Genomic DNA, 17,253 nt, shown 5'->3' on the forward strand with positions numbered 1-17,253 from the left:
ATATAAGGATTACTTCTCTTTCCATAAATTTCAGTATGGAACTCTTGGTTTTGACACTTCTTGCTATTAGATATACTTACAGTGATTACATAATGTAATATTTTCCAAAACCTAGTATTTTATTAGATATTTGAGTGTATAGTTTCCTTCATTTTTGATGTATATTCTCCATTATTTCACTTTTAAAAGTATTAAATATATTTAATTTTTTTCTTTTCTCACCGATATTATTACAATATTATTTCAGTATCATTATTTATCCAGGTATATGTAAATATACATATGAGTATGCATCCATATAGACCAGATACCTAATGGAACCCTATAATGGGGGACCACAATAGTATTCTAAGTCCTAACCCTCTTGTAATAGTATTGGTTAAAAAATCCATGTAGTAAAGTCAATAAATGAAAAATAAGACCAAGGTCATGGGCCACATATTCCAAGTTGAATGTTGGGCACAAAAACATAGTGATGGGGATCACTAGTAATTAATAAATTTCTATGGAAATTGGAAAAGGCATTGGTAATGGTAAAGTGACATTTATTAGCATTTATTTATGAAAATAATGGAAAATAGGAGAAAAGTAAGGTGAAAGGTCATAGGATTTCATGTGAGGAAAATTGAAGGAAAATAGAGGAAAATGAGAAAATAGAGGCCTCAAGGATAACAAGGATTCTATGGATCAGTTCACAGCTTTTGTTAGTTCAATCTTTGGCACTCTAATTCTATTCTCTGTATATCTCATACTCTTACACACTTAGAGAATTTTTGGAGCATTGTTGGAGCATGCTTGGAACACTCTAGTTTTCATTGTATTGAATAAACAAGGTAAGGGAAAACAATGAAAGCACAAGGGGACAACGAGATCAGTGGCTACATCTAGATTTCTTTTCAGGTACCAAGTTGCATGTATGATTTCCTTGCTAGTTTTTTCATGCATGGTATATGAATGTGGTTAATTTGTTATGATCTGTCATTGGCATGGAGGATGGCCTTAATTGACTGTGTTTTTTCCTAGCCTTTCCATTTCCTGGATAGCCATGGTGTTGCGGGTTTCCCACTTTATTTTTTTGATTGGTTCTCATGTTCCATATGGATGTTGGTTGAGTTACTAGTTCTTGGAGCCTTAGTTGGACAAATGCTCTGGAAACCCTGGAACAAATTGGGTTGAGTTACTAGTCCTAGAAGTGTTGGTTGGACAAACACTCTAGAGCCCTTGGTCGGTTGATTTACAAGTCCTCGAGACATGGTTGGAAAAATGATATGGATCCCTGTGGCAACTGTGGGTTGAGTTACTAATCCGAGAGCTAGGTTGGAACAAATGCTCAGGATCCTTAAACAACTTCGATAGAGACTGATCTTGTGATGGTTATTGATGTCCGAAGGTGGAATGACTGGTTTTGGGTTGAGGTGGTTTTTCCTATGGAATCCCTGATTTTTTTTCCTAGGTTCATTCCATGAGATCCCATATTCATGCTTAGAATATGGCAAGGGGCTGATTGGCTAAAAGAGAGATTTGGTTCAGCCCAACCTATGGTCAATCGGTACATGGAAGTCCCTGACTTGGTTGGATTTGCATATGTTAATAAGATATCCTTTCCTCTTGTAATTTTTAGTAAATGTACTTAATATTATGAGTCTTTGATTTGTGTTCTATCATTGTTGTTATTATGATTATAATCATGGTTTTATGACAAATTCTAATTATGGCTCTTATCATGTTTTGATTGGTAAATGAATGGTTATTGAATGCATGAGATAATAGATGCTATTGCAGCTATTGTGAGAGGGTATTAGACCTTCTTTACGATTCTCAGATAAGTATCAAACCCCTGTGTTCAGATATGCATTCATGACATGTAGATTACATGTGTACCATATGTTTGACAAATGTTTGTCATGGTTAGGCTTGGTTAGGTCAATTCCTTGATCAATTTTTGTCTTAGAGGCTTTGTAATTTTGTTATTTATTTTTTTTGAATGTCTCATCAAGTTCTGGGATGTGATCTGGTGTCTAGCCCTAAAAAGATGGCATTGATGTCGGGGATGCAGGCACAAAACTAGGAGATTTGGATTGCAGTCACTAGATTGTAGGATTATGTATGCGACTAGAGGCCTATAGTTTCATGGATGCAAGCTTGTGCATGCGATTGGGAGTCCAAGTTAGTAAAAAGTAGTCTAGCTCAATGTTAGGACACTTGGAGTGGTTGTTTAGCTTTTAGGGGGCTTATAGCTCTTGAGGAAGGTCAATCATTTTCTAGTTGTTGGGCCCACTTTCTAAATTGCATCTAGGAGGTCGAGTCATGTCATTATAGCTCCTCTTCTCATGTTTACCATGCTAGGCTAGTGAAACTTGGTAGATATAGGAGGGGTGGTTACACCTCTCTTGCTCAGGACTGAAGTGCTTGACCTCAAACAAATATATGTTACCTATAGGTCTACCCAAATAACCTTAAACTATAGTTCTTAAAGAATCATGTAGTCTATTATTCTAATTCTCACTTTACTTTATTCATGATATTCCTCACAATATCTTCATGTCACTTTAATAATCTAGAAAGATATGAGGTCTTGCATCAATGCACATTTTTTGATTGCAACAACAAGGTTAACCCAACACAAATATTGTTCTTGATACAAACACATTCATCTTCAGAAATAGTAACATTATCACTTAACATATTATTATTTTGAAACCTTTAAGTTCTACAGTAACTTCCTATTCTACTTTTTACTGTACATTCTAACCTACACATTGTAATATTCATTATTCAATCATGCATATACATATCTAAATCCCTCTAGAAATATGTTAAAGGTTTCAATGATCCTCCTAATCTTGAACTGACTCTTTTTCATTTCCTCTCAAGCTCCACCTTAGCTGTCAGGAAACTATGTAGAAATCTTTTTCAAGATGCACCTAGTGAACTCTTAGCAGTGTCTTGCTAATTTTTTGGGTTCAACCTGTCTTTCTCTCCCACTGGTAATATTCTTCAAAGGTAACTACATTTATCTTCCATAGTTCCTTACTATATAATCCACCACATAAAATTTCTCTCCATTGATGTCAAGTTTTTTCTTTAGTGGTATGTCTCTTATCAATTTTCTCTCTTCTTTCTTATACACACTAAAGAAGATAAAAGAGTAATAATAATGAAAAAATGAGGCTTTGTCTTCCATTTTGTTTCTTTCCCTCTAGGCATAAATAAATTCAGTTGTTAAGGGTTAATCTCTCATGTTAAACTTTAACATGTTTATGAGACGATCAATATACCAAAAATAATTTCTTGTTTTTTTCTAAACTAATATTTACATCAACATGTTTCATCACATGTCTTTCAATTTTTTTCCAACCAGAAAATAATTAAAAAGTGGCATAGTAAATTCCAAGGGTATTATAGAACTAGATTATTAAGTAAGTCATTCATCTATGACCATTTCCATGAGAGGTAGTCATAACTGACTAATTTCTCATGATTTTTGAATAATCCACTTAGCACTCATTACATCAGGTGATGCTCATAGGGGTGAAGAAGTGGGATTGAAACTAGTGAAATGAATCACATAAAATCAATCATCAGTTCTGGGGCTTACACCCAGTAACCAGGACTTCCAGGGAGCTCACCCATCCCAGATCACCTATGGCTCAAGCATGCTTAACTATGGATTTTTCCCCACAATCAAGCCCACTTAGCTTGCTATCACATTTGCAAAACCTTAGCAAGTATTGTGCCTCATGAACCATTCAAGTAAAGCTCCCTTCACTCTTTTGTATTTAAGTATTGAGGGGTTTTCATAGTTCATTATATTAGATATCATTTTTTTGGATTCAATTGCGTTAAGTAAGGCATTCATATATGACCATTGCCATGAGAGGTAGTCGTAACTAACTAATTTCTCATGATTTTCGAATAGTTCACTTAGCACTCATTGCATCAAGTGATGCTCACAAGGGAGAAGAAGTGTGATTGAAACTAGTGAAATGAATCACATAGCTTAGCATCAATTCACTTCCGGGGCTTGCACCCGGTAAGCATGAGTTCACCCATCCCAGATCGCCTCTAGCTCAAGCGTGATTAACTGTAAATTTTTCCCCACAATCAAGCCCACTTAGCTTGCTACCCCATTTACAAAACCTTAGCAAGTATTGTGCCTCATGAACCATTTAAGTAGAGCTCCCTTCACTCTTTTGTATTTAAGTATTGAGGAGTTTTCACTGTGCATTATATTAGATATCAGTTTTTTCGATTCAGCTACGTTAAGTAAGTCATTCATCTATGACCATTTCCATGAGAGGTAGTTGTAACTAACTAATTTCTCATGATTTTTTAATAGTGCACTATTCCTCATGAACCATTCAAGAAGAGATCCCTTCACTCTTTTCTATCTAAGTATTGAGGGGTTTTCATAGTGCATTATATTAGATATCATTTTTTGGGATTTAGCTACATTAAGTAAGTCATTCATATATGACCATTTCCATGAGAGGTAGTGGTAACTCACTAATTTCTAGTGATTTTTTAATAGTCCACTTAGCACTCATTGCATTAAGTGATGCTCACAGGGGTGAAGAAGTGGGATTGAAATTAGTTAAATGAATCACATAGTTTCAATCATCACTTCCAGGGCTTGCACCTGGTAACCAAGACTTCCTGGGAGCTCACCCATCCTAAATCGCCTTTGGTTCAAGCGCACTTAACTGTGGATTTTTCCCCACAATAAAGCCCACTTAGCTTGCTATCCTATTTGTAAAACCTTAGCAAGTATTGTGCCTCACGAACCATTCAAGTATAGATCCCTTAACTCGGTTTTATTTAGGTATTCAGGGTTTTTCGCAGTGCATTATATTAGATATCATTTTTTTGGATTCAATTACGTTAAGTAAGTCATTCATCTATGACCATTTCCATTAGAGGCAGTCGTAACTCACTAATTTGTCATGATTTTTTAATAGTCCACTTATCACTCATTGCATCAGGTGATGCTCATAGGGGTGAAGAAGTGGGATTGAAACTAGTGAAATGAATCACATAGCATCAATCATCACTTTCGAGGCTTGTACTCGAACTTCCCGGGATCTCACCCATCCCAGATCGCCTTGAGATCAAGTGCGCTTAACTATGGATTTTTCCCCACAATCAAGCCCACTTAGCTTGCTACCCCATTTACAAAACCTTAGCAAGTATTGTGCCTCATGAACCATTTAAGTAGAGCTCCCTTCACTCTTTTGTATTTAAGTATTGAGGGGCTTCACAGTGCATTATATTAGATATCAATTTTTAGGATTCATCTAGACATTAAGTAAGGCATTCATCTATGACCATTTCCATGATTTTTTAATAGTCCACTATTCCTCATGAACCATTCAAGAAGAGATCCCTTCACTCCTTTTTATCTAAGTATTGAGGGGTTTTCATAGTGCATTATATTAGATATCATTTTTTGGGATTTAGCTAGATTAACTAAGTCATTCATATATGACCATTTCCATGAGAGGTAGTGGTAACTCACTAATTTCTAGTGATTTTTTAATAGTCCACTTCGCACTCATTGCATTAAGTGATTGCTAGTTTATCTTCAATTGCCTTAACAATGCCTTCACCAAAACAAAGAAGAGGGATAAAAGGAAATCTGATTGACACAAGTGTATATGAGATTTCCGTCATGGGATTAAATTCTAGAGACCAATGAGTAAGAAGCAAACCAAATAAAACTTTTAATAAATTAATTTAAAACAATCCCAATATTTTTGGTTAAACTTCTAAAGTCAAAATGTCCTTTCATTTCATTTTAATTTTTTTGTTATTGCAGGAAATTAAACTGCCGAACTGACAGCTTGATTGACAATGGCCATGATGTTATGTTTCATGAGATTTCGGGGTAGATCAGCCAACTAAAAAAACTTAATTAATAGTGAGGATGTTATGTTTCATGAGATCTCGGGGTAGATCAGCCAACTAAAAAAACAAACTTATAGTTATACTTCCACTTCGAAGTCAAAATGTCATTTCTGAAATATATGTATCATCAAGATTCTCCAACGAACTTTATTTTACCGAGTCTTTGAAAAAACCAACATCTTTTTATTAAAACAAAAAAAAGAGGAGTCCATCCCATCACCATGGAAGTTTGCAGATGTATATTTTATTTAATAATCAATAATGCTGTACAACCATGATACAACCCAACCCATTCTGCGTGGCAGACCAAATGGTCCAAACAGCTTGCCATCCTCCACGGAGAGTACAAAATTTAACTCCCTCTTAGGACGGGGGAGGGAAGGATCGTGTAGCTTTGGAAACGACGTCTTCAAAAAATTTGTTCAGAAGGATCGTGTAGCTTTGGAAACGACGTCTTCAACAAATTTGTTCAGATTTGTATCAGAAGAACCACCTTCATTCATCGCACTTTTCGCCAATTGTTTCCATTTCACAACATTCTTCTGCACTTCTTCTCCCGCTTTACTCGTCTTGTCAATAGTCATTCTCATACATCTCTCGATCTCATCCCTTCCCATAGTCCCATCCTCTCCCTTTCTCATTCTCACTCCCGCCTTCCACACATCTGCAAGGAATTTCGAATTGGTGGTCTGATCGGTCCAAACACCCAAGGTTAGCACTGGAACTCCCAAACTCAAGGCCTCCAGGGTGGAGTTCCAGCCACAATGGCTCATAAAAGCAGCCATAGATGGATGAGACAACACGTCCAGCTGAACACACCAGCTCACCACGAGCCCACGGGCTTGGGTTTTCTCCGTGAAGCCTGCAGGAAAAAATTCCGTAATGTCGTCGTGCCCGGGAGGAGGCCGGATGACCCACAAGAAATTTTGTTGGCTGCTCTCAATTCCCAAGGCCAACTCATGGATTTGTTGCGGGTTTATGACTGTGATGCTATCGAAGGAAATGTATACGATGGGGGAGGGGGGCTTCCGGTGTAGCCACTCCTGCACCTTGTCCGTCGCCTTCCACGGATCTGCGCCGACTCGCACGTCATGGGGATTACAACCGTCGACAAAAGCGCAGGGTATGCAAGGGCCTATGCTGCTAAATGGGACTCCAAATCTTGACGTCATTAGGTCGATCGTCTCGGCTTCCAGTTCATAAAAGGTATTCGCGAGTACCCACGACACATCGTTGAGACCGTCTAATTGGTGGAGATAAATCTACAGTGCTTCCTCTGTATTCGTGAATGCCGAAGGTAAATCTCCCAATTTCAGTTCTGGGAGGCTTGAAATGGAAACGCTCATGCTCTCTGCCATTTGTCTTGAATCCCACTTTTCTCCTGTCATGTGACATCAGATACGTACAATAGTTTGAGAATTATATAACAACAAATACAAATTATTGCATTAAAAAGTAAGCGGAGAGCAGCGAGTGAGACCTGAATTATTAAAGTGATAATAGATGGAGAAAAGTGCGGTGGACTGTGTCCAAAACAAAGCATGAGGAATATGCATCTTCTTTGCGACTTGTCGAGCCCATGGAAGAAATGGGTTATAAACGATACAACACACGGGAGGGGCATTCCCTCTGGTATTCAGACGCTGGATGAGCCTCTCCAATGTGGAGCCGTCCATGTTGTTGCGCATATGATTGAAAACGACGTGGTTGATGTTTGAGTCGAGAGTATGGTCTTAAGGAATGCCGTCTGGAATGCATTCGAATTGTATAGGGAGATTAAGTCATTGCAGAGAATCCTTGGCTTGTATCACTTTGTCATGATTGTAGCTGAGTGTAACAAATGTTGAGAATTTTTCTGGTAAAATTCCAAAAACAAAATTACAGAACAGAGAACAAGGATGCTCTGTTTGAAACACAGGATCTTTAACACAGCGGAAACTTAAAAAAAATTATTTGCAGCTGACAGAGTTCTCACACACCAACAAATTTCTATTCATTAATAAAGGCAACTGCTGTTTACAAACTTCTTCCTCTCTCTCAGAGGGATTCACCAGGAACACTTCAGTTCCAGTTTTCAATAAACACTCACTGTCTCTCCTTTTAAAAGGATTTACACTGCATTACAAAAAAAACTTTTGTCTCTGCTAAAGAGATCAACGCACTGCTGTGTGGAAATTACACATCAATTTTTCTCACGCTGTTGCGTTCTATTTTTTTACTTCGCACTGCTGTGCATTACAATACTCATCATCAAAACAAAAAAAAAACGTTACATATATATGACAATCAAAAAAAAAATTACATCAGTTTTCACTTGCCATGCTGCCGTAAAATAAAAAGCAATGGAATTAAATGGTTTTACCAGCTTTTACTTGTGCCCATACTCCCGCTGAAATAAAATTAAAATCTTTACCAAAACTTACCAACCCACAGTAAATTACATTTACTGTTTTACTGACAAAACTGGCGGTAAAGAAACTTTTACTTCACGTCAAATTCATTTGTTGTTGGCCTGTACTTCAACCATTGACTTCAATTAGATCGCATCACAGAATCACAAACTGCGGAAGAAAAAATGGAACATTATTATGTTGGTGCGATTTGCGATTTGCGATCGAATCACATCGCAGAATCACAATCGGCAGTCATCGAAGCAGAACCTTAAAACACATATAATGCGATATGCGATTTGCGATTAAGTCGCATCGCACCATCGCAATCGCAGAAAACACAGGTTGTAACTAAAGGCAATCAGGCTGAGGATGCGACTTGCGATCTGCGATCTCATCGCATCGCAAAGGTAAGGAAAAATGGTTTGCTGCAGTTGAAATTATATTTCAACACTCCCCTTTAATTTCAACTGCTGGGTTATCAATCATACCCAGACATTTCCTCAAATACTCAAAACTTTTCTGTCCCAAAGGCTTGGTCAAAATGTCCGCAACCTGTTCTTGAGTGCTGCAATGTTGTAAAACGATTTCTCCATTGTTCACCAATTCTCTGATGTAATGGAACCTTGTATCAATGTGTTTCATTCGTTTGTGAAACACAAAATTCTTGGACAATGCAATAGCAGAACTATTGTCGCAAAAAATCACCGTTGTTGTTGCCTGCTCTTGGCATAGACTTCTTAACAGTCTCCTCATCCAAACCGCTTGACATGCTGCTGCTGTAGCTGCCACGTACTCTGCTTCTGTTGTAGACAACGCCACAATTGGTTGTTTCTTGGAAGCCCATGAAATGGCTCCTGAACCCATGTGAAAGATATAACCGGAAGTACTTTTCCAATCATCTACACTTCCAGCCCAATCGCTATTGGTGTAGCCAACCAAATCTGAATTTTCTGAAAAACATATACAAAATGCCAAATCTTTTTGTACCTTTAACATACCTCAAAATTCTTTTTGTTGCTTGCCAATGAGTCTCTTTTGGCCTCTCCATAAATCTGGAAATTAAGCTAACAACAAACATTATGTCCGGCCTATTTGCAGTTAAATACATAAAGCTGCCAACTATGCTCTTGTACAAACTAGGATCAAAATCCTTGTTGTTGTCCTCTTTGCTGATTTTTAATCCCACTACTGTGGGAGTGATTGCTGCCTTGCACTCTTACATATTAAACCTACCCAACACTTCATTTACATATCTTGCTTGAGAGATAAAAATTCCATTTTCATTTTGATCTACTTCTATTCCTAAGAAGTATCTCAGCAAACCCATGTCAGTCATCTCAAATTCCTCTTTCATGACTGATTTGAAGTTTTCAATGAGGTAGTCATCATCGCCTGTAAAAATCACATCATCAACATATAAGAAAACAATCAAAATCTTACCATCCTTTTCTTTGATGTAGACTGTGGGTTCTCCCTCACATTTGTCAAATTCATTTTCCAGTAGATAGGAATCTATTCTACTGTACCACGCTCTTGGTGCTTGTTTCAACCCATAAAGAGCTTTCTTCAATTTGCAAACTTTGTGTTCTTGGCCTTTCTTCTCATAGCCTAGTGGTTGTTCAATGTAAACCTCTTCCTTTAACACTCCATTTAGGAATGCCAACTTCACATCCATTTGGTAAACCTTCCACTTGTTTTGTGCTGCTATGGACAACACTGCTCTCACGGTCTCCATTCTTGCAACTGATGCGAAAGTTTCCTCATAATCTCTTCCATATTGCTGCTTGTATCCCTTGTATCCCTTGGATTCTTTTGCCTGAGTCTTCACACTACTGGAGAAGTTGTTGCAGTAAGAATCCTTCCTTCAGCTTCTTTGAAACCTTCAAAGAGCCTGGACAAGCTCTGATACCACTGTTGGGAATTTTTCTGGTAAAATTCCAAAAACAAAATTACAGAACAGAGAACAAGGATTCTCTGTTTGAAGCACAGGATCTTTAATGCAACGGAAACCTAAAAAAAATTATTTGCAGCTGACAGAGTTCTCACACACCAACAAATTTCTATTCATTAATAAAGGCAATTGTTGTTTACAAACTTCTTCCTCTCTCTCAGAGGGATTCACCAGGAACACTTCAGTTCCAGTTTTCAATAAACACTCACTGTCTCTCCTTTTAAAAGGATTTACACTGCATTACAAAAAAAACTTCTGTCTCTGCTAAAGAGATCAACACACTGCTGTGTGGAAATTACACATCAATTTTTCTCACGCTGCTGCGTTCTATTTTTTTCCTTCGCACTGTTGTGCATTACAATACTCATCATCAAAACAAAAAAAAACGTTACATATATATGACAACCAAAAAAAAAATTACATCAGTTTTCACTTGCCATGCTGCCGTAAAATAAAAAACAATAAAATTAAATGGTTTTACCAGCTTTTACTTGTGCCCATACTCCCGCTGAAATAAAATTAAAATCTTTACCAAAACTTACCAACCCACAGTAAATTACATTTACTATTTTACTGACAAAACTGGCGGTAAAGAAACTTTTACTTCACGTCAAATTCATTTGTTGCTGGCCTGTACTTCAACCATTGACTTCAATTAGATCGCATCGCAGAATCACAAACTGCGGAAGAAAAAATGGAACATTATTATGTTGGTGCGATTTGCGATTTGCGATTGAATCACAATCGACAGACATCGAAGCAGCACCTTAAAACACATATAATGCGATATGCGATTTGCGATTAAGTTGCATCGCATCATCGCAATTGCAGAAAACACAAGTTGTAACTAAAGGCAATCAGGTTGAGGATGTGACTTGCGATCTGTGATCCCATCGCATTGCAAAGGTAAGGAAAAACGGTTTGCTGCAGTTGAAATTATATTTCAACAACAAATGTGACGAGCAATCCTCTAGAGGCGATGTTCTTGGAGAACTGTAACATTGGATTCATGTGGCCTGTTGCGGGGTATGACAATACCATCACGTGTGCCTTCAATGTTCTCTTCGCCATTTCCATGTATACACTTGCAACAGGTTGCCGTTCTGTATAATGGGTATTCTTACCACCACAGCGAGGCATACAAATTTATAGAGAAGAGGTAGGAAATTGGGAGTAAAGCTTGTGGAGATAGATGGTAAGCTGAGAATTCCCGTACAACACAAACACACATGTGAAGTTAATTCGTCATAGAGAACTCGTTAGCTGAGCTGACGCTTCATCATTCATTTAAGCAATGCCATAATAGAACACGAACACGGTAGAGTTGGGATCAGTGGATCAAACTGATGGGGGTGCATGCATTTAGAGATCCACAGACACTACATCACTGCAGCATGTAAGCAGATCCCAAGATAGGAAGTACAAAAGCAGAGTCAAGATTGAGGTTTTAACACATGTTATTGATGTGAAAAATATCCAACCTTCTGCAACTAACGAAAAGATCCATGGGCAATGACATCTCTTCACCACCTGTAGCTTTTGTCTCCACGAAAAAGATAAGAGAGTCCCCTTTCATTACGAATATGTTTGTTGGTTTGGGTTTTGACACATCTGACTCTTAGATCCATTAGTTCACAGTGGAGTGGATTCATAAGTAAAATGTCAATGTATATATATGGAGGACAGATATGGGTGAGCAGCCGCCAAAGATACCGTCCCTTGTGTGACAAATTGAACATGAGTGATATAGAAATGATCGTATAACCTATTATACATTAGGTAGATGGGTTTATTTATTTTGGAATAAGATTTATAGAATTTTAATTTAGTTATAAATAATTATTAAGTGGATGGTAGAGATTTAATCTCTACATAATATTTTTACTAGTCATTACATGTTTAAGATTGAGCTTTATTTCAAAAGTAGTTAGGCCATTTTAATTAAATTATTTAATTAAAAAATGTCATATAAACATCTCTTATATTGACATGAATTATGGTTTCTAAACATATGGTATTAGTATCCATCATATTCTAAAAAGACCTATTTACAAACTAAAAATATCTATAGTAAAATAAAAGTGAATCTTTAGATTAAAATTTTTATATTTAATTTTGTTATATATTTCATAAAAATATATATTTAACTCTTATATTAATTAATAGTATACTTAATAATAATAATTTAAAAATAAATTATATATATATTTTTTAAGCACAAAATAATAGTTTATTTATGCTTATTGACATTTACATGCCATTTAATTTATAAAACTGTGATAATTTTATGTATTATTATAAAATTATTATACAACAAATTAGATTTAATAAAAAATCCTAAATTTTAATTTTAAAATTTATATAAAAAAAAAGATATTTACTTGTAATTATCCGTTATCATGATTATATTTTATTATTCAATTATTCCAACATATATTCTTCTATTACAACATTGCATGTGTTTTCCTATAAGATTTATCCAAGTTGTGCATACTCTTATTCTGATATTGATATATGAGTCTTAGATTCCAGGCCATTTCCAATAACCGTGCTAATTGGTTATGTTTGTCTCGTAGGTGCCCCAATGCATTGAGAGGTGGCTTTGAAGCCCCATGACACTGGGTTTTCACAAGGGATTTCTTTGGTACAATCTTAGACCTATCCAAAGACACTATTGAACTATCTTCCATAGGGTAAGAATTTCAAACCCTAGGTCTACAACATTCAATTGTTTTGGTTCTTGTAGGGTTATTAATAAGAACTATGATCCAGACTTATGCATGAACGCAACAAAATACAAATATAAATATAAACACAAAGAAGCAGCAGAAATAAATCTCCATTTCATTAATATCAAAGAACTAAAAGATGCTTACAAGAAAAATGGAAATAAACTAGCTAGGGCGATGGTAGCTTATCTCCAAGAAGAGATGTGGTGGCTACATGCCTCTGTACTATGTTACAATGAGGCTCAAGGGCCTTTTTGTTATTGAGAAACAAAGGGAAACCATAAACAACCAAAACCATAACCCTAAGAGATGGAATGCCAAGAGTTTGTGGGCCTTGTTAGGGTCAGTTGGGTAACCAACTTCTCAAGGTCATAACTTGGTCATATGATCTTTCTTTGGCGTGTACGATACCTCATTGGAAATATCTCTCAGAGTACTACAGGATTTGTGGTAGACCCCCCGCTACGACTATGGAACCCTTTCCTATCGCTATGGACCTGCTACAGACCTCAAGAAAACACTGTTTAGGGGGTAAAAATAGCTCTGGAAGTTGGGGACCCGAAAAACTGTTAAAAATAGTAAATTCTGCTATAATCAAGGAAACTGCCGAAACCGACTGGATGCCTAGGTGGAATAGGTGGGTGGCCACCAATATCCACCTAGATCAGTCCTCCCCCCTTAGGAAGCAATGCTCCCCATTGCGTGCAGAGCCTCCGCGAGGTGAGGAAATTTCTGTTAAACTTGGTCCTTGGTGAACCACTTTCCCTCGTGAAGGAGTTGGCCTTCTTTAACAACTCGATATAACGATATTCTATGCTAGTGAGTGTTATTGATATGTGTGTCCATGATCCTGTTATCTGTGGCGTGTTCGATGCAAATTGGGTTGAGATCTATTGGTGTCAACTGCTCAGCAACGTTGGATGTGTCCAAGAATGGGGGAAATTATGGTCACAGTTGGTCCACATTGAATATTGGGTGCAGGCCAAGGAAGGGTGGAATTTTGAGCTTGAAGGCGTTTTCCCTTACAACCCATATCAGAGTGGGTGAAGCTTATAGTGGGGCCCAGTGAGGTGCTCCTTATGCAAATGTAACTGTTGACGTGGTTGGACTCGCCAACATTCAAGGGATCTCCTTGGTATGAAGTTCCAACCAGACCTCACACCGTTTCATGTAGGAGTTCCATCCCGTACGATGGCTCGGTTTCCATTATCTTAAAGATATGCCATATCTCTTGCTTGTTAGCACGTGAGAGTGGTTTGCTTTGTCTTCGAAGAGCAAGGTTTGCCTGCCTAGTGAGTGCTTAGTGTCGCTTGTGTCAGAGTTATTTCGCTGTATACGGAGAGGGTGGAAGTGGGTCTTGGGTTGAAAGGGAATAGTCCCAACTCTGCTACAGACACACAACACAACAGGACATGCGTAGATTATGAAGATTAGTCCACATGGATGTGGCAGTCACAAACACAAGGTGAAAAAATAGCATGTACAACACCCAATGGATTAGTCCACACAAGTGCAACGGGCGTTATAACAAGTTTACAAAAATGAATCTGTCGAGTTTCCGGCGGGATAGCCCACACGGGTGAGACAATGTTAGCAATTAATACAACACATTTCCAATAGAATATGTACTAAAACAAATGAAATAGTTCAACTATCTTAATACAGGTTAAAGGAACATGCATTACAAGTGTCCAAAGAATACTCTTACAAACGAATAAAATGCATGTGTGAAGATGTGATGGCCTATTGACACACTTCTAAATTAAGTGAAATTTCCAAGACACATCCATACACCATTACATCACTAACCCCAATAGCAGGGCGTTGAAGTCACTTCTAGCTCCTCAAAGAAAATATTACAAACTCTCAAGGCTATGTGGGAGGAGCCAAGGTGAAAGGTCCCTTGCATGTAAAAATGAGGGGTATTTATAGCCAAGGGTAAAATTAGCCCTTGTGACTGTTCGAATTCCCTCATGGGTGTTTGACTTACATGACTCTTCAACTTTACATGAATCTTTATATTTACATGTGGGTCTCTTCGACTTCCACTTTACATTACATTGATTACAACAATGTGGCACACAGTAGTGACGTGGACGAGATGACTCGTGACATGACTCGACACGACGGAGCTAGTATGTTCATGCTGGTGGTGGTGTGCATGTCGAGCTGTAGTGCTGCTGAGTGATGGATGTGCTCTTGGGATATCATAGCTTCACCTTCGTATGACAAGGTGTGTGGAGTCTTCGATGGTCTTGGTGTTTGCTTGATGTTGAAAGTGCATGTTTCTCCTTCACTTGTACTTTGGCATGCTTCATGTGTTTGTTTGTTCGCGAACAAGTATCCTTGCATGCACTCCTTTTTCATCCCATTCCTCATCCCGCCATGTCTCATCCATGTACCCGTATCTAAATTGACTCATTACGAGACGACATCAATTCTAGAAATCTCCTAGTCTACGATGATGCATTGTCTTCCACTTTCGGATGTGGGTGACTAGAAGAGAAGACAATGCTTTGCAACTGTGCAAGAAATATTTCAAGATGGGATGCAGCCTCTGGGAACTCTCCATGAAAACTACACAGAGGTCACTGGGAGACTGAGATGGGAATCAGGATCAGCAGTGACTGTCTACAAGATATAGCTCGGCCGAAGGGAAGAACTGCACAATTTTTTCAGGGATATGGTGCAAGAAGCAGAGGGAGCCTGCCAGTGAAAATTGCGCGATTTCTCCGGGGAGTTAGCAGTGGGCTGTGGGAGGCTATTGGCAAAAAATTGCGTAATTTTTCTAGGGAGCTGATAGTGAGCTGCAAGAGGGTACTGGAGAAAACCACGCAGAGTTGGGAGGCTAGCCTGCTGGACATCCTTGTGCATTTCTGACTTGAGTGGGATGTTGGGAAGCTAGGAGACTGCTCATGAAAAATCCACAGTTATTTCCTAGTGAGTGCTTAGTGTTTCTTGTGTCAGAGTTATTTCTCTGTAGAGGGAGAGGGTGGAAGTCTGTCTCGGGTTGAAAGGGAATAGTCCCAACTCTACTAGAGACACAGAACACAATAGGACATGCGTAGATTTCGAAGATTAGTCCACATGGATGCGGCAGTCACAAACACAAGGTGAACAAATAGCACGTACAAAACCTACTGGATTAGTCCACACAAGTGCGATGGGATTTATAACAAGTTTACAAGAATGAAGCTGTTGAGTGTCCGGCGGGATAGCCCACATGAGCGAGACAATGTTAGCAACTAATACAACACATTTCCAATAGAATATGTACTAAAACAACCGAAATAGTTCAACTGTCTTAATACAGGTTAAAGGAACATGCATTACAAGCATCCAAAGAATACTCTTACAAACGAATACAATGCATGTGTGAAAATGTAATGGCCTATTGACAGGCTTCTAAATTAAGTGAAATTTCCAAGACACATCCGTAGACCATTACATCACTAACCCCGATAGCGGGGCGTTGATGCCACTGCTCTCTCCTCAAAGAAAATATTACAGACTCTCAAGGCTATGTGGGAGGAGCCAAGGTGAAATGTCCCTTGCATGTAAAAATGAGGGGTATTTATAGCCAAGGGTAAAATTAGCCCTTGTGACTATTCGAATTCCCTCATGACTGTTTTACTTACATGAATCTTTAACTTTACATGAATCTTTATATTGACATGTGGGTCTCTTGGACTTCCACATTACATTACATTGATTACAACAACGTGGCACATAGTAGTGACATGGACGAGATGACTCGTGACATGACTCGACACGATGGAGCTGCTATGTTCATGTTGGTGGTGGTGTGCATGTCGAGTTGCAGTGCTGCTGAGTGATGTATGTGCTCTTGGGATATCATAGCTTCACATTCGTATGGCAAGGCGTGTGGAGTCTTTGATGGTCCTAGTGTTCGATTTATGTTGAAAGTGCATGTTGCTCTTTCACTTGTACTTTGGCATGCTTCATGTGTTTGTCCGTTCGCGAACAAGTCTCCTTGCATGCACTCCTTGATCATCTCGTTCCTCATCGCGCCATGTCTCATCCATGTACCCGTATCTAAAGTCAGTCATGACGAGACAACATCAATTCCAAAAATCTCGTAGTCTACCATGATGCATTGTCTTCCGCTTTCGGATGTGGGTGACTGGAAGAGAAGACAATGCTCTGCAACTGTGCAAGAAATATTTCAAGCTGGGATGTAGGCTCTGGGAACTCTCCATGAAAACTACACAGAGGTCATTGGGAGACTGAGATGGCAATCGAGATCAGCAATGAC

At 38.3% G+C, this 17,253-nt stretch overlaps 1 pseudogene; it reads right to left on the reverse strand.

The window, feature by feature from the left end:
* Positions 1 to 6,326: 6,326 nt before the first annotated feature.
* Positions 6,327 to 11,659, reverse strand: LOC149186970 (UDP-glycosyltransferase 75C1 pseudogene; annotated as a pseudogene).
* Positions 11,660 to 17,253: the final 5,594 nt, after the last annotated feature.

This window comes from Pinus tabuliformis, chromosome 3_1 (assembly GCF_031772625.1).
Source record: "Pinus tabuliformis cultivar Carrire ecotype Pingquan chromosome 3_1, CPIR1, whole genome shotgun sequence".
Taxonomy (NCBI): domain Eukaryota; kingdom Viridiplantae; phylum Streptophyta; class Pinopsida; order Pinales; family Pinaceae; genus Pinus; species Pinus tabuliformis.